General features: G+C 34.9%; 1 pseudogene; it reads left to right on the plus strand.

Annotated features, from left to right (window-relative positions):
• The first annotated feature begins 16,014 nt into the window (after positions 1-16,014).
• LOC149184858 (auxin-responsive protein SAUR32 pseudogene) lies at positions 16,015-16,455 on the plus strand (annotated as a pseudogene).
• Positions 16,456-22,992: the final 6,537 nt, after the last annotated feature.

Genomic DNA, 22,992 nt, shown 5'->3' on the forward strand with positions numbered 1-22,992 from the left:
TTCATCATCTTCTCATTCCCTATTACCAATCATGGTAGCTTGTTATGCCCCCACCATTCTACCTGGACAACTTAATGCCATGCCTCAAGATTATCGGAGCCGAGTACCTAAATTTGATGGCACAGGACCAATCATTGCTCAACATCATACAGACAAAATGAATGATTATTTAGATTTGCAAGAAATTGATGATGATGATGTGAAGATGATACTATTTACCCAAAGTCTCACAAGAGAAGTTAAGAAATGGTTTAAAGAATTTCCAGCTGCCTCTATCCCAGATCTCGCACAATTTCACCAAAATTTCCTCAGAAGATGGGAAGTAAATAAGAATCCTGTCCAAATATTGGCTGAATATGAGAGTATAAAGAGATCCCTTGGTGAAACAGTCCAAGACTATTTCACTAGATGCAATAACATTTACAATTCTATTCCAGCTGCTATACAACCCCCACTAGGACTAGCTCTAATCAAATTTCCAGATGGTTTTGATCTAGACATGTCTTACCAACTAAGGGAGAGGAATCTTGCTACCCTTGGGGAAATGTAGAGGAATGCAGTCAGTGTGGAAGCAAGTCTATTGGAAAAGAGAGTTAGGTTAAAGGCTGAGAGGAGAGTCATTATTAAAGAAGAACTTGCTTCTTCTTCATCGGATGTTAAGTTGGATGCCTTAGTTAAAACCATGGAGATAATGAGGGAAAGGATAAGTTTAACTGATAGGGCTCTTCCAAGGGATAATCATGGTGGCCCTCCAATTAGAAATCCTAATTTTAGAAAAAACCCACCTCAAATTAAACAGAAAGAACAGAGAGGCCTAACTGATCAATAACAAATTAGACCTCCTTTCCAAGAGAATTATGCAGATGAATAAGATGAGATACCAAAGGATCCTGAAGAAAATCAAATAAAATTATTTGAGGAATGTGAAATTGACCACATTTTCTTAACTAAAGAGGAGCAAGATTTGTTCTTGCTATCACAGCCAGAATTCCTCCCTTTAGAGTCAGATGATTATAAGCAAGGATACCAAAATGCTATAATGGAGGTGCACAAACAATACAAATTACAGAGTAAAAAGGTTGTTGAAACTCCTCCTAAGAAGATTCATAGTGACACGCCTTCTACTAGCTAGTCAAAAGATGATTCTCAAAAGGAGACTTCTAAAAAACAGGATCTAAATAGCAAAGAAATAGATAAACCTCAGACATATTTTATTTGAAAATGAATTGGCCAAGGTGAAAATTTATATTCCTCTCACTAAATTAATTAACAAGAATGCATATAGATTTCAAGTCATGAAGGCCCTAAATATAGGGGAAGGGACAGACACAGTCAACTTAACTGATGACCAACCTGAGTTATTGTTTGGGCCTGAAGTTGAAGGGAAGTCTCAAGATGGTAGTGTGCCACCTTTCTATATCAGTTTGAACATTCATGACAAAATTATGCATAATGCTATGCTTGATTCTGGTGCTTCGCACAATCTTATGCCTAGAGCCATCATGGAGAAGCTAGGATTAGACATAACAAGACCCTACAAATATTTATATTCTTTTGACTCCAACAAAGTGAGATGCTTAGGTCTCATCAAATATTTATGTGTTACACTGGTCCAAATACCAACAAAGAGTTTGGTAATGGATATTGTAGTGGCAGACATACCTCCCAAGTATGGAATGTTTCTATCAAGATCATGGGGAGCAAAGTTATAGGGTACTTTGCAGATGGACATGACCTATGCTACCATTCTTTTTTTTGGTCAATAGAGAAGGTTATACAGGGAAAAACTAATGAAATATATGGTGAGTAGTCAAGACAAGCCAAATAATTACCCCCTATATTATGTGCATTTATATATGGACACCTTTATCTTGTATAATGATGAATGTGTAGAGGAAGTGTCACAATTGGAAGATGAATTGAGTAAGACAGAGGACACAAAATTAGATACTGAGAAACAAGATGAAGAGGGAGAAGCCCTTTGGAACAAGGATTTTGATGGGCCTGTGAGCAAGGAATAAGTAGGGGTAGGTGTTTTCATCTCAAACACACACACAAATATAGCAAAGGGACATGCTTACAAGATTAATCTCCAATGTACAAATACTATAGTTGAATATGAAGCACTGATTTTAGGACTGCAAATTTTGAAGAGGTTGGGATGTAAAATAATTTTTGTACATGGGGATTCAGATCTCATCATTAACCAAATTAAAGGTGAGTACTTGGATAAACACCCTAGACTTAGAGCCTACAAAAATGCACTCTTGGATTTTCTGCAAGTTTTCCTGAATATCAATTATTTGTTATCCCTAGAGAGTAAAATATCTTAGATGATACTTTGGCTACTTCAATGAGTACTTGTAAAATTCCATTCCATCCCAATAGAAAATATGAGGTGGAAGTGAAACACAGGGCAACTGTTCTAGATAATGTAAGATATTGGCAGGTTTTTGGTAGTGATAAGCAGGTAGAATTTTTTTTTTACAGTTGAAAGAAGAGTTTGAGTGTGTACATATTGATGTAGATAATGATGTAGATGAGAATATAAATGAAACACCGTTGAGTGAGACCGATGAAAATTCAGAGGAACTTGAGGTTTTACTTTTAAAAGACAATGTGTTACCAAGAGGAATGATGCCATTATAAGAGTTGTTTGATTTTAACGATGTAGCCAAAAAACCAAAAATAGAACCTGTAGGAGTTGAAGTTGAGGACTATAATATAGGTATTGAGGAAAGTCCTAATATTGTAAAGTTGTCCAAATCCTTGCCTCCTAAAGAAAAACATGAATACATTAAGCTATTAAAATAATTTTCTGATGTGTTTGCTTGGAGCTATGAAGATCTAAAATCATATGATACTAGTATCATACAACATACCATTCCCATCAGAGAATACCAAAAACCCTTCAAGCAGAAATTAAGGAGGGTAAATCTAGTTCTGTTACCTTTGATAGAAAAGGAAGTTAAAAAGTTGTTTGATGCAAAAATCATTGTACCCTTAAGATTTTCAAAATGGGTGTCTAATCTAGTGCCAACAAGAAAGAAGACAAGAGAAATAAGGCTCTGTGTAGATTTCAGGAATCTAAACAAAGTTTCTCTCAAGGACAACTACCCTCTACCTAAAATGGATCATATCTTACAGAAAGTAGTTGGTTCCAGCATAATTTCTTTGTTGGATGGTTTCTCAGGATATAACCAAATTCTGGTACATCTTGATGATCAACATAAAACAACTTTTACTACACCTTGGGGAACCTTTATGTATGTAAAAATTCCCTTTGGCCTTATGAATGCAGGGGCCACTTTTCAGAGAGAAATGGATATTGCATTTACTGATGAGAAAGATAGGTTCATTGTAATTTACCTAGATGACATTACTATATTTTCCAAAACAGAGGAAGATCACCTCCTACACTTGAGGAGAGTTTTTGAAAAATGCAAGAAATATGGTATTTCCTTAAACCCCAAAAAATATCTTTTTGGTTTAAAGGAAGGAAAGCTACTTGGCCATATTATTTCAAAAGAAGGTATCAGAATAGACCCCAATAGAGTTGAATCCATAATGAAGATTGATCCTCCCAGGAACAAGAAAGAAATTTAGTATTTTATCGGTAGGATCAATTTCCTAAGAAGATTCATTCAAACTTGGATGAGATATTAAGAGAAATTACAAACATGTTGAATAAAGATACAAAGATAAAATGGAATAGTGAGGATAAAAAATCTTTTAGTGGACTAAAGATAGCTTTGACAACTGCTCCTATTTTAATTAGCCCTGATTTTACTAAAGATTTCATGATTTTCTCTTTTACATCTGAACACACCATTGTAGCAGTTCTCTTGCAGAAAAATAGTGAAGGATTTGAACAACCTATAGCTTTATTCAACAGAGCTTTAAGAGATGACTCCTTAAAGTATAATATCATGGAAAAATAAGACTTTTCTCTAGTAAAGGCACTGAAAGACTTTAGGGTGTACATTCTCCATTCCCATATAATTGCAAAGTGTTTTAGTGAAAGATATCCTCACTCAGACTGATCCAGATGGGAAAAGAGGAAAATGGATTGCAGAGATCCTAGAATATGACATTGAAGTAAGGCCTACTAAGCTCATCAAAGGTCAGGGATTGGCTAAGCTAATGGCTGAGTCAAATTTCCATGCACTAGACATAAATTTTATAGTTGCACTTGATGAACAGGAAGAGCTGGCGACTCCACAGGTATCAGAAGAATTTTATACCTCTCCTTGGTATGCAGATATTGTATTTTTTTTACAAAATTTACAAGCTCCTCCTGGTTTAATAAAAACAAAAGCTAGATTTCTAAAGTTAAAATCTATGAAATTCTGCATTTTAGATCAGAATGTGTATTGGAAATATGCTGCGAGTATTTTGCTAAATTGTTTATTGAAGGATGAAGTAGATAAGGCTATGGAAGAATTTCATCAAGGAGACTATGGAGGACATTTATACTGGAAGACCACAACCAAAAAATTCCTGAGAGCTAGTTTTTACTGGCCTACCTTGTTTGCAGATGTTTATAAGAGGGTTTCAACATACCATCAATGTCAAATCTTTGAAGGCAAGATAAAACTCTTTCCATTACCTTTAAAGCCCATTTCAGTTGAGGTTCCTTTCCAACAATGGGGCCTAGATTTCATTGGAGAGATCCATCCAAGCTCCTCAACTCAACATAAATGGATTTTTACAGCTACTGACTACTTCACTAAGTGGATTGAGGCCATTCCAACCAGACAAGCTACATACACTGTAATCATTCATTTTTTAGAAGGTAATATTCTTTCCATATTTGGATGTCCACAAGTATCATATCAATTAGGACACTCTACTGCTTATTACCCACAAGGGAATGGGTTAGCTAAGTCTTCTAATAAGAGTTTAGTCAACATTATTAAGAAACTGTTGCAAGAAAATAAAAAATCCTGGCACAAGAAGTTGGTTAATGCTCTGTGGGATGACATAATTAGCACTAAGAAGTCTATTGGAATGTCTCATTTCCAATTATTATATGAAGTAGATGCAGTTTTTCCTACGTCCCTGCGAATCCCTGTGCTAAAATTATTGCAGGAATCACAAGTCAAACCAATCGATGTACAAAGAAGGATAAATCAAATAATACAGTTGCAACAAACTAGGGAGGAAGTCTACAACAAAACTTAGATAATTCAAGACAAAATAAAAAAGATCCATGACAGAAGGACCAAAGCAGATGACTTCCAACTAGATGATCTCATGTTAAGATGGGACTCAAGAAATGAAGAAAAAGGTAAGCATGGGAAATTTGATAGTTTGTGGAAAGGACCCTGTTGTCGCATAGAATGTCTAGGCACCGTGACAATGGCTCATATTGGGGGCTATCACCCTAATCCCCAATCTCTCTGTTTAAGGTGTCTCCCTACAGTAGGTTAAGGGGGGTAGACCCTATGGAAAAATGGAATGAAGAAGAACTAGTTGGTAATCAACTAGTTCGGGAGACACAGTGAAGCAACCAAGTACTTGATTAAGATATAGAAAGACTTATAGGATTTGATTAGATTTTAAACTATTGATACCAATGCCTTATGGAGTAAATGATTTTTCTAGGGAAATTAAGACCAAGTAATCGATTAGCAACTACTGCTTAGATGAATGACTATGTTATGTGAAATGAAGATCCTAAAGCTAATGTAAGATGCACGAATCTTGGTTAATTCTAGTTAAATGCATATTTGAATTTGAATCCTTCAACCCTTTCTGCGTTGAGCCTGATTTTGTAGTAATTAGTAGTGAGAAGATAAGGTGAAGCACACTAAGTTTTGATTAACGGTACTTCTCCTGAAAATATAACATACCTGGTGCCTCCGGCGCTGCAGAGAGCTATGGCTTTGACGATTGTAAGGTCACCGTTTTAAGTACTATTAAAAGCAGGCTTCTCAAGAAAATATGGATGAACACCTATCTCTCTATTGGCAAAACTTATGCTTGGAAGTAAATTTTATTTATGCAAAACTAACTTCTATGCATATGCACTAGATGATGAGATGAAGCTAGACTTGAGGATTAGAAACACTTGTGTCACAAAATCCCTCAATTACCAAAATGAAATGTTCCCTTTATTGGATGAAGACCTAGAAATAAACCCCTGAAAATATTACAATTAAACCACAAGCTTATTTCAAATCTTTTTGATATAATTATAGCTCAAAGAGAACAAAAACTTCTTTCCAATTTAATATCAATGTCAATAGATGCTCAAAATATACTCAGCTTAGGAAACAAAGATATGCAATCTATTACGATTCCATGACGAAGTACTTTAACAATCACTTGGGAATATTCGCAAAATATCTAACATGTAATACACATCAAATAATTCAAGCAATGACGATCAATTTCGATAGATGGAAAATATTCTAGCAATTAAATTTCTAGAGATCCAAATACTTTAAAAAACCATGAAATTTAAATGCTAATCAATTCACAATCCTAGATCTAAAATGATTTATGCTTAGTGACCCAAATCTAGGAAAATTTATCACCTTTCTAAAATCTAAAAAATCCAAAATTTAAGACATTTAAATAATATAAAAAATATTTTTCTAGTGACTAAGGAATTGAATTAAAAGAGGGTTTGCGCTTTCACATTAAAAATTTTAATGTGGCCTATGGCCCATTAAAATTTCAATTTATTACCCCTTTTGATTTACTTTGTCATATTAAAAGATTTTGATTTCTTCATTCACCACATTTAATTAATTTCCTAAGGAACAATTGAATTGATTACATAAATTTCCTTGGTGTCTTTTCGTGGTAAGTAATTTCTCTGTTGTCAAGTGCGACTAATTTTTTAAAAATTATATTAGCGATAGGAGGAAGTTAATTAATTCTAGATCTGGGCCATTAATTGAAAATTATTTTAAATCTAGAATCTCTTGCATATTGCAGTTTTGGGCATTTACATTGATCATTCATGATTGTCACTATTCGTCACATATTGGAAAAATGTTCTAGATAACTTGTTTTATTTAGTCTATGGTTAATTCAAATTAAAGGCATTGGTCTGTAGTCATTTATATCTTGTGTTTGTGTCTTATTTTTAATCTATCTATATTAATTGACCGAGACTTGCTTTAAATTATTCAAGTTGTTCATCCTTAAAATCTCCTAGAGCTCGTGTTCCACAGGGTACCCTCATCCATTCACCTAGGGACTACACCCCTTGACTTGTCTAGGAGAGAGTCTAAATGGAGTGAATAAGGATTAGAGTGACAACCCTTACTTTGAGTGTTGTCGCGGTGCTTAGACACTTTGTACGACAACAGACCCTATAAAATTGAAGCTTTCCAAGGTAACAATGCATTTTTCCTGAAATAATTAACTGGAGAAGGAATTTGAGGAGGACCTATCAATGGCAGACTACTCAAGAACTATTTTCTTCCAGAATAGATAAGTTTTTCATTCAATTCATTGTAAATATCATTTTATCATTTTACTACAAGAGAGGGTGACTAACATTAGTAATTGAAGCCCGAAGAGAAGGCCTTGAGCGTTTGGTGAGTTGCTGCCAGTATTTATAATAACATTAGGTAATCAATTCAATTGTAGAATAAGAACATGATACCCAATGGACAAAGGCTATTGATCTACAACGTTCTTGGCACCTCATAGGGAGGATGCCATCCCCATTGGAGCCATTGTTAGAGTCCTATAATCTATAGGATAAATTTATTATTATTTGTTGATTTTTTATGTTATGAGATGTTGTAAATAATACTTCATTTTGCAAATTGTTTCCAATGAAAAAATAGAAAAAAGAAAAGAAAAAAAATAAAATGAAAAGGGAATATAAAAAAAATGATATATGTATGAAAAAATAAAAGAAAAAATGGACAAATATTCAAAAAATAAAAAATATGATTAAAAAACCCCTTAGAAAATAAAAATATGTGTTGTTAGTTTAAATGCCGCATTAGTTGTTTAATAATTGAGTTTAATTAGTTTAATCGCATAGTATAATCGCGATTAATTAAGTGTTAATAAAGTTTGATACGACACTTTTATCATTATGTAATAAAAGTCGGGCTGAGATCAATGGTCATGATCTAACCCACCCAGATCAATGGTGGGCGATCATTCCGGACACCACCCCCCTCCCACCCCTCCGATAGTTAATCAAGGCGGGGGTCTAAAAAGAGGATTCCCCCTTTACAAATTTTGCAGCATGGCGCTCCCTGGTGGACTTCATACCCCCCACATAAACTACTTACTACTCACCCCCCTCCGAAATCCGCCTTTCCCCTCTTCCCGTCTAAAAATAACCATTGACTCTACTCCTTTCGGTCCATTCCTCTCCTGCCAAGTGGCACATCCCTTCCCACTCCACTCCAATTGGCTCCCACCACATGGCACTTTCCCTCCAAGCATCTCCCACTCCTGTCACATCCTTATGCTTGTCATATAACCGTTAAAATATTCATTTTAGTAAATAAATGTTCCAAGAGTAACAAAATCGTTCCGTTAAACATAAAATTGTCAACGGTACAATGATCTTGCACATAAAACGAACCGGAACCTCGTTTAGTTAGCCTTTCCTTTGCGATCCCACTGCATTGAACGACTGAACCTGCTACTGTTACTGCAACCAGTCAACAAGCCAACCTATTACTACAACTAGTCATCAAGCCACCGGTTTCATTTGACCAAATTCCCGGGTAATCACATAGTTTTATTCCTTTTCTTTCCAACATGTCTGCAAAAGGTAAATCCAAATCCATAGTTGAAAACCCCATGTTTCCTCCTGTAATTTACTTAGACCACCAGCCTTTAGTGTATCAGCAATACAAAATCATTGAAACCAATTGTGAGTTTGATCTCTACGAACTCCACAATTGGATAAAACAAAAATATGTTGATCTCAGTGATGAATTTCCCTTGTGGGACTCCTTCCTACCTCAATTCGTTTTTCCTCAGACCCATCATTTTCCTGAATTTGTTTCATGGTGCCATTTCTGGTACATACCTAGCCAAAGAGAAATTGTAGCCCAAAACAATGACATCCTTTTCACAATTACCCCTGACTCCATTTTCCAAATGTTGCAGATCTAGAATTCAACCTTTATGAAACCATTTTCAATATATTCCCTCATGGAACTCTACAAAAACCTCACTTTCCCTCACAAAGCCAAAATCTTTGATACATTTCTACCTGAGGATGTCCAATTTCTAAAGACAAACCCTCCTTATCCATCCTCCATGTTCCCTGAAATGACAAAACAAATTATTTCTATAGTTTCTTATTTACTGGGCTATCAAACCGATCAATGGGTTGATGAAGCCATCATAGGTTTCCTATCAGTGTTTTCAACAGAAGAAAAGCCTTCAATCATTTTTAATTACAGTGAATTCTTAGCAGAGGTCATTCATGAACAATTCCTTAAGTTTTCTACAGAAGGAGTCTTCAAACATGCTTCAGTTTTAGTGTACTTGTTCCTATTCCATCAAGTAGACATATTTCAATTTCCATTACAAAAGCTGGATGAACAAGGAAATGCACAATCTGTGATTCATTGGACTTCCTTGGTAAGGAAGCAGACCAATGAATTCACCTTCAGTGATTATGTAGACCAGTTTTTGTATACAGTTTCCTGCTTACTTAACAATGATGTTGAACCTAGAATTGGACCTGAGATAAAGAGAATTTTACATCTCAGTGATCAAACAAAAATAGGTGACTGGTACCTGTATCAAAATTACACTGAGATCAGAGTGTATGGGTGCGAATTTCCTCCCTATAAATTGCCAAAATTTGTTCCCATAAGAATATTTGCATTAGAGTATATTAGGAAAATGATCAATATGGATGATCTACACTTTGTAACAACCAAGAGGAAATCTCAGTTCAAAATAAAAGCACATGTTGGGCCTTTCATTTGCAATACTAGGAAAACAACAAAATAAGATCTCCTACTCAAACAGATGAAATTTAAACTTATTTTCACTTGGTCATATGATCCTTTGGGAATAATATCAAAGTTGAGAGTAGAGCAGAAAACTACTCCCTACACTCATACTCCCAGACCTGAAATTGAGCAATATAGGAATCAAGATCAATGGCAGGAAAACACATTGCAGGAGGCAGAAGAACAAGTACTCTCTACAATGACATCATAGACACCAGTGCCCCAGGAAAATCAGGATAAAAGGCCAAGGGAGGATGTTTCCCCTTCAGTCACAGAAATTCAAGGGAAATAATTTCAAATATATAAGAAGAGGTAGAAAACCAATCCAGTAGAAGAGTTTTCATAGGAAGAAAATGTACAATCTACAATAGTTTTGACGGGCCCTTATACTTCTTCTTTCCCTCGCATTGAAGACATTTTCATTGGATCACCATCATCTTTAGCTTCTTAGGAACCTCTTAAAACATCTCAATCAGGAGAATTGGTTTATGATCAAGCTGAACCAAGTATATTTGCTAGGTATAAGGAGATAAAGAAGAAAAATGAACTCCTAAAGGCAAACACCTATTCTCAATTTTGGAAGCAAACAACTTCATCTTAGCACACACTTCTCTCTGCTTTTGACACTAAGGAAGGGAAAATGCAGATAGATTTCTCAGAAGCTAAGGTTCCTTTTCATAAAAACGCAGATGAATAAAAAAGTCCATTTTTTCTTTAAACATTGATCAAATCCATCCTTTTGATTAGATGTTTTTGCACAAGAAAACAGGTGAGATGTTGTATTCCAGCTTGACAAACTTAGCAATGGCTGCCTCTAGACTTCAGGCATCAGTCAACAACATTCAGTCTCAATTAAAATTAGAGAAATATCTTCTTTAGCTAAAGACACTAAGATAAAGTCTTTAGAGGATTTAGTGATTAAACTGGGATATGATCCCAGTAATGTAAAAGTTGCTGAGGAGATCATTAAAAGAAAAAATGTTGACATAACAACCTGAAAAAGCAGCTCAAACTTCCATCCACTGAAGATCCATAGGCAAAGGGACTTGGCCAACTAGAGAAGGAGAAAGAAGATATGTTTAAAATTATCATTGACAAAATGGATAGATTAAACAAATGGAGACTGAAATTGAGAAGCTGCTAAAAGAGAAAGAACAATCAACTAACTTAGCGGTCATTCCTCTCACAGCAATTTCGGTTGCAGGTACATCAACATCAAGTGCTTCGACTTCAACAACTACTACAACATAGAAACAGTCTACAGATACATCAGGAGAATTAATGAAAGCTATGGAAGACTTGTCTATCCCAGGTCAAGAGATTGAAATTTTGAAAACTTAGCTTAAAAACCTTCAAGAGAAGAAATTAAAGATTGACAATGTGTATGTGGCAGAGCTTCAAAACACTCACAGGTTAACTCAGAGAATTGAATAGTTAGAGAATGAATCTTCCTTGGTCCAGACATTTTCACAGGAAAAGGAGAATATTTGGGTGTGAAGCTATGAATGAAATTTGACCTTCCATCGAAATAATTTTTGAGCAGGAGGATTTGGTACAAATATCAAAAGGGGTCATCGAAGAGATAAAGGAAAACTTGGGTCAGAAACCAGGTGAAGCCATTGCCTTAATAAGAATTATGAACTCAAAGACCAAGGAAGAGCTGGAGGAATATGAGATCACTGATAGAACTGAAACAATACCAGAGGTAACAAGAATTCTTACAAAAAGGAATTTAATGCTACAATTAGAGAATAAGTGTCACAATTTGGAGTCTAGCATTCATAAATTCCATAAAAATTTCAACATACTGCACCAAAAGGGGCTTCCAGGTTTAAAGGGAATGAGAGATAAGTTAGTTCAACTAGAGGATTATCAACAAAAGTTATATTCCATAGGAAGAGATAAATCAAAATTTTCCACCATAAAGGGAACCATTATAGGTAAAGCTTTCATGGAAGGTTTGAAATTCGACTTGTTGATCAAACATGAAATAAAGCATCTGTTTATAATCAAGCCTACTTTCCAGAAATATACTGAAGTGGATGAAACCTACATAAATTTTATTAAATTCTCCACCCTAGATGAAGACAAATGGGATAAACTTTGTCAAATTCTTGAGTAAAACAGGTATTCATATTCAGCAATAAAGCAATAGTTTTCTCAGGCCGAGTCATCACCAACAATCCTCAAAGTCAGTGCCAGAGCTTCAGCAGTTTTAGTTTTCCTATATTCCTGTACTATTTTTGTAAGAAGTTTTAGGATATTTTGTAGGAAAATCTTGTTATTTTAAATCAAGATATTTTGATGAATTTGTATAAATAATTCATAATTTGAAGTACAAAGGATTGGAACTCTTATGAAGAAAGAAAATCCTTGATGTAAAGTTGTGCATATAATGAAGTGATCATTTCCATTAATATAGAAAGTTTGTTTTAGGATTCCTATGTGAGGCAATTGGTGAAGTTTCCTCTCTTGTAAAATTGTTATTTTTCCAGTTTTCCATATGTTCTTTCTGTCTCTATTGTTTAAAGAAGATTAAGGGCTGAATTTGTTTGAATACACTCTGCTTTGGCTTATAAACAATATCTATGTTTTCACTCTGATATTAAATATAGAATTCATCCTAGTATGCTCTATGTTTAATTGAATCTAAGTCTCTTATTCCCATTCATTCCATAAATTCTCTGAAGATCCAAAAGCTTGTCTACCTTGCTCTGTTACATATGTTATGCTATTCTTGTATTTGATCACCCAAGACTCATTGACTCCATGACCAATGGACTGTCCTTGCAGTTTCAACCAAACCTTTGAAAAAATCAAACTCATAACTCATAACTAGTCTAATATTTTAAATCAACAAATCTAAATCATATATAGAGATCCCTCTCTGAAGCTTGAAGAGCTAGATCCCAACGTCCAAAGTGGTTTTGTTATTACCTCTGGGTTTCTCTCACACCCTTGGGAAATTACGGAGTGATAACAGACTATTTAAAACAACTGTGGTTGGAAGTGGAGGTGATAATAGGATTGAAAATGTCTGGTCAAGGGGTTCTTTTGATGTAGTTTTGAGGAATTGGGTAGGGAATCCACAGACAAAGGCTTTTAAGGCTCTTCCATTATTAGTGGCCTGAGAGATATGGTTGGCTAGGAACCTTTCAATTTTTGAAGAAAAACACATTTCTATGATAAAGTGTATAACTAATAGGCTCGACATATTAAGTCCTAGGAGATATGGTTGGCTAGGAACCTTTCAATTTTTGAAGAAAAACACATTTCTATGATAAAGTGTATAACTAATAGGCTTGACATATTAAGTCATTTCGCATAAGATAAGGAAAAAAACTTGACAAGGGTAGTGATCCAAGAACAAATTGATAAGAGCTTTCGTTGGAATTTTTTTGCTGGGGCATCACAAGGGAATTATGTTGTGTGCCGAGGGGGAGGGATCCTATTCTTTGCAAATAATTGTTACATTAAGTTTAGGGTAGCATTGTGGGAGGGGTCAAATGAATATGTAAAATTGATGGCACTGAAACTAGTATTGTTGCTAACGAATGAAAAATGTATTAATAGCTTACAAGGGCTAATTCCTAAGTTGTCATCAAATGGGTAAAAGTTGAACAAAGATGTCACAATGTGTTTTTAAATTTTGTCTTGGAAGTGGTCAAAGGTTTGACAATGTCTTTCAACCATCTTGCTCTTCAACATATTTACATAGAGAGAAATATGGAACCTATTGGTTTATCCAAAGTTAAAATTCTAATGCAACTTGGTACTTGATGATAATGGAATATAAGAAATATGGAATCTAATGATTTATCCAAAGTTGGATTTTAATGCAACTTGGTAAGTAAAATGGACTATAAGAAATATGGAAACTAATGATTTATCCAAAGTTAGAATTCTAATGCAACTTGGTACATGGATGATAATGAAATATACCGACATGAACATTTTTTAATATTACCACTCTCCTTTTCATGAATTAATGGTAGGAGCAAGGGATGCACCTATTTGAAGTCTTTCTTCAAAGCTTTCATTCTATTCATTCTATTTTTTTTATAAATTAAAGTCGTATCTCCAAAATGGAAAGGATGTATATAGCTTGAGTGGATAAGCTGAGTTTTTTCTTTTATATATTAGATCTGGTGAAGTTGAGAGTTTTTTCTTTTATATATTAGATATGATGAAGTTGAGGTCGAGCGGGTTCACATATGGACTTTTAATGTTTAGGGTAAATTTTAAAAAAGCATGTAAAAAATGTAATTTTGTAATTTTTTCAAAAAATGATGAAATTTCAAATGGAAAAAATATTAATTACTATTTTTTATATTTTTAATAGATAAGAAACATAATAAAACACCACAAAAATTAATTGATATCATTATTGAAAATCTTAAATTTACTAAATTTGATAACTCAATACATCCACAATTAAAATAAACAAATTTAAAACACTAGACACATTTTCGTCCATAAAACAATACAAACTTCAGTGCAATTTTGACAAAATCTGGTGGAAATTTTTGGAAATTTGAGTTATCAAAAATTTGGTGGAAATTTTTGGAAATTTGAATTATGGCTACCAAGCTTCAAGATTTTAGGCAACCTAAAAGTTTTTGATGGTGTTAAATTTATTTATACCATAAAAAATGATTCAAACACTCTCACACTTAAAAAATTAAATTCCAGCCAAAAATAGCTATCCAACTAAATTATCACTTTAAAAACCAATGCCAATTTTTTTTTTTTTTCAAAAGGTGGAAAAAACTATCAAACTCAGCTTGTCAAACCAACATTGAGGACAACCATCTCTGGCTGCTATCCGAGAATGTCAGTTGACACATCACTGTTATCAAGGAAAACCACGCCACCTGAAATAACCCGCTGGTGGTCCGTAAGGGAGCAGACTTTCACTCTTGCCAGATGCCTCTGGGTCTTGGGCCGTTAACCTGTTTCCTTACGTCCGAAGAAGACGAGCTCTTAGCCAATTTAAAATAACATCAATAAAAATAAAACAAAATCTAAATAATTTTCTATATTAATAAATTCATTAGTTATAAAACTCATTTATATCCGCACAACACCAAATACATTTAAAAAATAATAGTATTGACGAAAGAAAAAATAACGTAAACCAGATATTTGTTAATTTATTTAAATTTAAATTTAAATTATACATTTTACAGAGTCCATAAATATCTATGCCCTTTACCACAGTATTTTGCACGATATTCACATTTTAAAAAATGAACTGGATAACGAGTCATTTAAATAATTTCAAATTGATATATTTTAAAAATAATTTAATTTCAAATTTACTTGGATAAAATTAAACGATTCGACGACTCGGCCCTATCAGTCATCCCTCAATAGAATTCCGAGGCAAGGATTTCATGGAATACCTTATTTTATGGCGTTTGTTTCGGTTTAAAAATTCACACCTGTTACAAGTAGAGCTGGAGGCTCGACCAATTTTGTGGCGTTTGTTTCAATTTGAAAATTCAAACCACTTACAGGTAGAGCTCGAGACTGAGCCAAAAGAGCAAACAGTACAAGTTGTTCAGTGTTGGTCCCCGTGTGTCTAAAACCTTTTTGGTTTTTTGATATTACTCAGCGACAAATTACCTTACCTTCAATGAAGGAAATCTTTGGCCCTCAACAAATTGATTGTTTCTGATTACTTCGTCAATTTCGACAGCAAAGATTATACCATCACGGAGACCGGTTCCAGCGCCAGAATTGTAGATTGCATTTTATAAATTTCCCCTTTCCTTCATTTCCTCACCTCTTCAAATTGCTAGCCGCTGCTAATTTCTCCCATTGCCTGCAATTTAGGCCGCTTACCAAACTATAGAAGTGCGTCTAGCTGCGTCATGAGTCGAAATATCTAGCCTGTGCACATTTGAACGAAATTGCTCTTGATTCTTTACTGTTTTCTTCTACCATAACATGTTCCCGTACGTTCGCCATTAAGCCTATGTATAGATTTCTTTCAATTATATCGATCTTTATCCTTTTTTGGCCCAGATTGGACAAAGCGATGCTAGCCATGGACATGGACGGAGATCACGCCAGGGGTTTGAAACCGAGACGTAAGATTGCCAAGCTCGGGAGAAAATTTCTGCGTTCAGGTCACATTAAGGCCTCGATCAGGTGTTCGAATCTTCTTGCTCGCACGAAACGGCATATCGGCCGCCATTTGTGTTGGCGTAATTTCAATTTTGCAGGGCATCGGAATGGAAAGAAGTTCCCTCCGAAGGACGTTCCACAGGGCTTCGTGGCTGTGTACGTGGGGGACGAGCAAGAAGAGCAGACGCGGTTTGTGATCCCCGTCTTATACTTCAATCACCCGCTATTCCACCGTCTGCTCCAGGAAGCCGAGCAGGCCTATGGCTTCCACCAGAAAGGAGTCTTCAGAATACCTTGCCAGATTTCTGATTTCGAGTACCTCCAGTGGCTCATCGGCAGGGACAGACAGATACATCAGTAAGTAAAAATGGTCGATCATCCAGTGGAGTCCTGACTGTGAATTGAAACCCTAACTGCACAAAGTCTTTTCAATTTCAGATGTTCACATGTGATTTGGACAGCACTTCTCAATTGCTGTAGGCTTTTATGCCATTAAGATTTAACTGGAAATGCAATAACCTCACCATTTAAAGATTTTTAAATATTTAAAAAAAAATTGAAGCCATGATTGTTCCTTAAATTTCCTTGTTCCATGATCCAGTGCAGTGTTTCTGATATTGTGAATTGAAACCCTAACTGCACAAAGTCTTTTCAATTTCAGATGTTCACTTTTTATTTGGATAGCACTTCTCAATTGCAGTAGGCTTTTATGCCATTAAAATTTAACTGGAAATGCAATCACCTCGCCATTTAAAGCTTTTTAATTATTCCAAGTGGTAATTATTATTTTAATAAATAGTTGAAGCCGTGATTGTTCTTAACTTTCCTTGGTCGATCATCCATTGCAATCCTTCTGACTTTGTGAATTGAAACCCTAAGTGCACAAAGTCTTTTCAATTTCAGATGTTCACGTTTTATTTGGACAGCACTTCTCAATTGCGGTAGGCTTTTATGCCATTAATCTTTAACTGGAAATGCAATCACCTCACCATTTACAGGTTTTTAAATATTTGAAGTGGTACTTACTATTTTAATAAAGAATTGCAGCCATCATTGTCCGTTAAATTTCCTTGGTCGATCATCCAGTGCAATCCTTCTCACGTTGTGAATTGGAACCCTAACTGCACAAAGTCTTCTCAATTTCATATGTTCACATTTTCTTTGGACAGCACTTGTCAATTGCAGTAGACGCTTTCATGCCATTACGATTTAACTGGAGATGCAATCACCTCATCACATAAAGTTTCTTAAATATTTGAAGTGGTAATTATTATTTTAATAAAGAATTGCAGTCACGATTAAATTTCCTATTCTTTTAGACTTTTTCGTGTTTTGGCTGAAAATATTTTAATTGGCAAGGAAGTCCAAGGGCCTTAGAGGTTTTTCAGGGTGTTGAATCCATATATGTAGTGAAAAAACTAGTTTAAACAACACAAATCAAGATTTCACCACAATTTTTTCCACTAGATTCTGGTAGAAATCCACCGGAAACTCCAAATAGTTGCAATTAACAATAACTCTGTTGCAAGATCCCTTTCTGTCCTTGGACACCCCTTTTCCCCTCTTTGTTTGGTCCCCTTTCCCCTCTGTGTTCGGTCCGATCGGTTCTCCTTCTCTTAAAAATATTATTTTGTTATCCCCCTCTTCTAATAAGAGGGTAATTAATCTTTCTAAATTTTCTTTTGACTTCTTGGTGTATCATCTTTGCTTTGAGAAAGGCATTCTACAACCTAATATGGTGATGATGTGTAAATGGAGGGAAAAACATTACAGTAGACATCATTTATGGTTTATTAATGACTGAGGAAATTGGTGAAGACATTGACAAAGACAAAGAGACAATAAATGACAATTTAATATAAGAAATATAAGGAAATAGGAGAAAAAGAAGATGAAGAAACACAAATATGCATGCAAAGGACATGAAGTAAAATCGGGGAAAATGAAACAAAAGGAGGGGGAGAACAGCCTATGCCTCTCTTAACTCTTTGGTTACTCTTAGCTACACTTACTCACTCATAAACTCTTACACACTTATAGCATTCTTGAGGCATTCTAACATTCACTTGGACATAGAGACACTCTCACTTGGATTTGGAAAGACAACACTTGGACAAGAGCAAGCGAGGAATTCATGGGCAGCGAAAGAGGTTGGAAAAATAATTACAACAAGAGAAAATTGCAGGTAACAGGTTGCATGTGTGATTTCATTGTTGGGATTTGAGTGCATGGTACATGCATGTGGTTATTGATTATTTTATTGTCATTAACATGCGATTTGCGTGGATTGACAGTGGTTTCAACTTTTCTATGCCATTTACTAGATAGCCATGATGTAGTGGGCTCATTATTTTGATTAAGCTTTGGATGGCCAGTAGACTTTGGATCATAGTTGAGGTAGCATCAAGAAAATTCAAGGGTCGAGGGTGGAGATGAGATTTCTCCTAGAACTCTTGACAGATGTTTGGAGACAGGAAAATTCCTCTAGATATGGCGAAGAAAGTCGGAGGCATCCAAGCTTGTTTTGGTGTTAGTGGTTTTTGGACCAATTTAGGTGAAATCAATGTGGTTGAAGGTTGAGGTGGTTTGGCATCTAGAAGCCCTAGTTGGTTCTATTTTGGTTTAACTCGTATGATCTCACATACATGCTTGGAATATGGCACAGGGGTGAGATTTGGTTTAACCCAATCTGTGGTCGTGTGGTATGTGAAAGTCCCTGACTTGGTTGGTACTATGCATATGTTAATATGTGTTATTCTTTGTTGATGATTAATGAGCATAAGTGTTGATTTACTGTTATTTATATGACTAGTTTGCGATGGCTTCAAATCTGGTTAAATGTTGGTTACACATATGGTATATTTTTTATTATATGATGTGCTCTTATTCTAGATCTAATGCATGGTTTGATGACTATGGTTGATTTATATGAATGCGTGTGTTAATTTGTGTTTTATTGCAGCTAGTGCAAGAAGGCAACAAGCCTTCTTGATGAATATCTGATGAACTAATGACAACAATGAACAAACTATGCACTCATGACATATAGGTACCATAGTCATAAAGTTTTTCTATAAATGAATAATTTGGACCTCCAACTTCTCGGGGTTGTAACTTTGGCATACGATCTTTGTTTGACTATCATAATACCTTGTTTTGAATATATCCATGAGAAGGCCAAAAAAGGAATTTTGAAACAAATTCTGACACTTTTCTAGTATCTTTGTTTTCCCTGAAAATGTTGTTTAGGCCCTCAAAACACCCTCAGAAGTTTAGGACTCGAAAAAACTGTCAGAAATAAAAACTTATGTTAAATTTAAGGAAATGAAGTTAAAAGGAAATTAATGTTGGGCCAAGTTAGGCTAATAACAGTGTGATAGTGTATCATTGAGTGTTTGGAGTCAGTTTTGGACATGTCAACCCCAGTTTTCATAAGTGCATCTTGGAAATCAAGTCATGCATAGTAACTCTCATCTCATGTTTACCCTGGTGAGTAGGTTAAAGCACATGTTGGGCCTTTCATTTGCAATACTAGGACAACAACAAAATAAGAAGATCTCCTGCTCAAAAAGATGAAATTTAAACTCATTTTCACTTGGTCATATGATCCTTTGGGAATAATATCAATGTTGAGAGTATAGCCAAAAACTACTCCCTACACTCATACTCCCAGACCTAAAATTGAGCAATATATGAATCAAGATCAATGGCATGAAAACACGTTGCAGGAGGCAGAATAACAAGTACTCTCTACAATGACATCATAGACACTAGTGCCCAAGGAAAAGCAGGATAAAAGGCCAAGGGAGGATTTTTCCCCTTCAGTCATAGAAATTCAGGGGAAAGAATTTCAATATATAAGAAGAGGCTGAAAACCAATCTAGTAGAAGAGCTTTCATAGGAAGAAAATGTACAATCTACAATAGTTTTATGGACCCTTATACTTCTTCTTTCCCTCGCATTGAAGACATTTTCATTGGATCACCATCATCTTCAGCTTCTTAGGAACCTCTAGAAACATCTCAATCAGGAGAATTGGTTTATGATCAAGCTTAACCAAGTATATTTGCTAGGTATAAGGAGATAAAGAATAAAAATGAACTCCTAAAGGCAACCACCTATTCTCAGTTTTGGAAGCAAACAACTTCATCTCAGCATAGACTTCTCTCTGATTTTGACATTGAGGAATGGAAAATGCAGATAGATTTCTTAGAAGCTAAGGTTCCTTTTCGTAAAACTGCAGATGAATACAAAAAGTCCATTTTTTCTTTAAACATTGATCAAATCCATCCTTTTGATCAGATGTTTTTGCACAAGAAAATAGGTGAGATGTTGTATTCCACCTTGACAAACTCAGCAATGGCTGCATCCAGACTTCAGGCATCAGTCAACAACATTCAGTCTCAATTAAAATTAGAGAAAATATATTCTTTAGCTAAAGACACTAAGATAAAGTCTTTAGAGGATTTAGTGATTAAACTGGGATATGATCCCAGTAATGTAAAAGTTGCTGAGGAGATCATTAAAAGAAAAAATGTTGATATAACAGCCCTGAAAAAGAAGCTCAAACTTCCATCCACTAAAGATCCATAGACAAAGGAAGTTGGCCAACTAGAGAAGGAGAAAGAAGATATGTTTAAAATTATCATTGAGCAGAATGGACACATTAAACAAATGGAGACTTAAATTGAGAAGCTGCTAAAAGAGAAAGAACAATCAACTAACTTAGCAGTCATTCCTCTCACAACAATTCCAGTTGCAGGTACATCAACATCAGGTGCTTCGACTTCATCAACTACTACAATAGAGAAATAGTCTACAGATACATCAGGAGAATTAATGAAAGCTATGGAAGACTTGTCTATCCAAGGTCAAGAGACTGAAATTTTTAAAACTTAGCTTAAAAACCTTCAAGAGAAGAAATTAAAGATTGACAATGTGTATGCAACAGAGCTTCAAAACACTCACAGGTTAACTCAGAGAATTGAATAGTTAGAGAATGAATCTGCCATGCTCCAAAAAATTGCACAAGAAAAGGAGAATATTTGGGTGGAAAATGAAGCTATGAATGAAATTTGGCCTTCCATCGAAATAATTTTCGAGCAAGAGGATTTGGTACAAATATCAAAAGAGGTCATAAAAGAGATAAAGGAAAACTTGGGTCAGAAACCAGCTAAAGCCACTGCCTTAATAAGAATACTGAACTCAAAGACCAAGGAAGAGCTAGAGGAATATGAGATCACTGACAGAACTAAAACAATACTAGAGGTAACAAGAATTATTACAAAAAGGAATTTAATGCTACAATTAGAGAATAAGTGTCACAATTTGGAGTCTAGCATTCATAAATTCCATAAAAAGTTCAACATAATGCACCAAAAGGGGCTTCTAGGTTTAAATGGAATGAGAGATAATTTAGTTCAACTAGAGGATTATCAACACAATTTATATTCCATAGGAAGAGATAAATCAAAATTTTCCACCATAAAGGGAACCATTATAGGTAAAGCTTTCTTGGAAGGTTTGAAATTTGACTTGTTGATCAAACATGAAATAAAGCATCTGTTTAATCATCCCTACTTTCCAAAAATATACTGAGGTGGATGAAACCTACATAAATTTAATTAAATTCTCCACCCTAGATGAAGACAAATGGGATAAACTTTGTCAAATTCTTGAGTAAAACAGGTATTCATATTCAACAATAAAGTAGCAGTTTTCTCAGGCCAAGTCATCACCAACAATCCTCGAAGTCAGTGCCAGAGCTTCAGCAGTTTTAGTTTTCCTATATTCCTGTACTATTTTTGTAAACAGTTTTAGGATATTTTGTAGGAAAATCTTGATATTTTAAATCAAGATATTTTGATGAATTTGTATAAATAATTCATAATTCAAAGTACAAAGGATTGGAACTCTTATGAAGAAAGAAAATCCTTGATGTAAAGTTGTGCATATAATGAAGTGATCATTTCCATTAATACAAAAAGTTTGTTTCAGGATTCCTATTTGAGGCAATTGGTGAAGTTTCCTCTCTTGCAAAATTGTTATTTTTCTAGTTTTCCATATGTTCTTTTTGTCTCTATTGTTTAAAGAAGATTAAGGGTTGAATTTGTTTGAATACACTCTGCTCTGGCTTATAAACAATATCTATGTTTTCACTCTGATATTAAATATAGAATTCATCCTAGTATGCTCTATGTTTAATTGAATCTAAGTCTCTTCATCCCATTCATTCCATAAATTCTCTAAAGATCCAAAAGCCTGTCTACCTTGCCCTGTTACATATGTTATGCTATTCTTGTATTTGATCACCCAAGACTCATTGACTCCATACCAAAGGACTGCCCTTGCAGTTTCAACCAAACCTTTGAAAAAACCAAACTCATAACTCATAACTAGTCTAATATTTTAAATTAACAAATCTAAATCATATATAGAGATCCCTCTCTGAAGCTGGAAGGACTAGATCCCAGCATCCAAAGTGGTTTTGTGATTACCTTTGGGTTTCTCTCACACCCTTGGGAAATTACGGAGTGATAATAGACTATTTAAAACAATTGTGGTTGGAAGTGGAGGTAATAATAGGATTGAAAATGTCTGGTCAAGGGGTTCTATTGATGTAGTTTTGAGGAAATGGGCAGGGAATCCACAAACAAAGGCTTTTAAGGCTCTTCCATTATTAGTGGCCTAGGAGATATGGTTGGCTAGGAACCTTTCAATTTTTGAAGAAAAACACATTTCTATGATAAAGTGTATAACTAATAGGCTCGACATATTAAGTCATTTCGCATAAGATAATGTAAAAAACTCGACAAGGGTAGTGATTCAAGAACAAATTGATAAGAGCTTTCAAGTTTTTAAGAAAAACACATTTCTATGATAAAGTGTATAACTAATA

This window comes from Pinus tabuliformis, chromosome 3_2 (genome assembly GCF_031772625.1).
Source record: "Pinus tabuliformis cultivar Carrire ecotype Pingquan chromosome 3_2, CPIR1, whole genome shotgun sequence".
Classification (NCBI taxonomy): Eukaryota; Viridiplantae; Streptophyta; class Pinopsida; order Pinales; family Pinaceae; genus Pinus; species Pinus tabuliformis.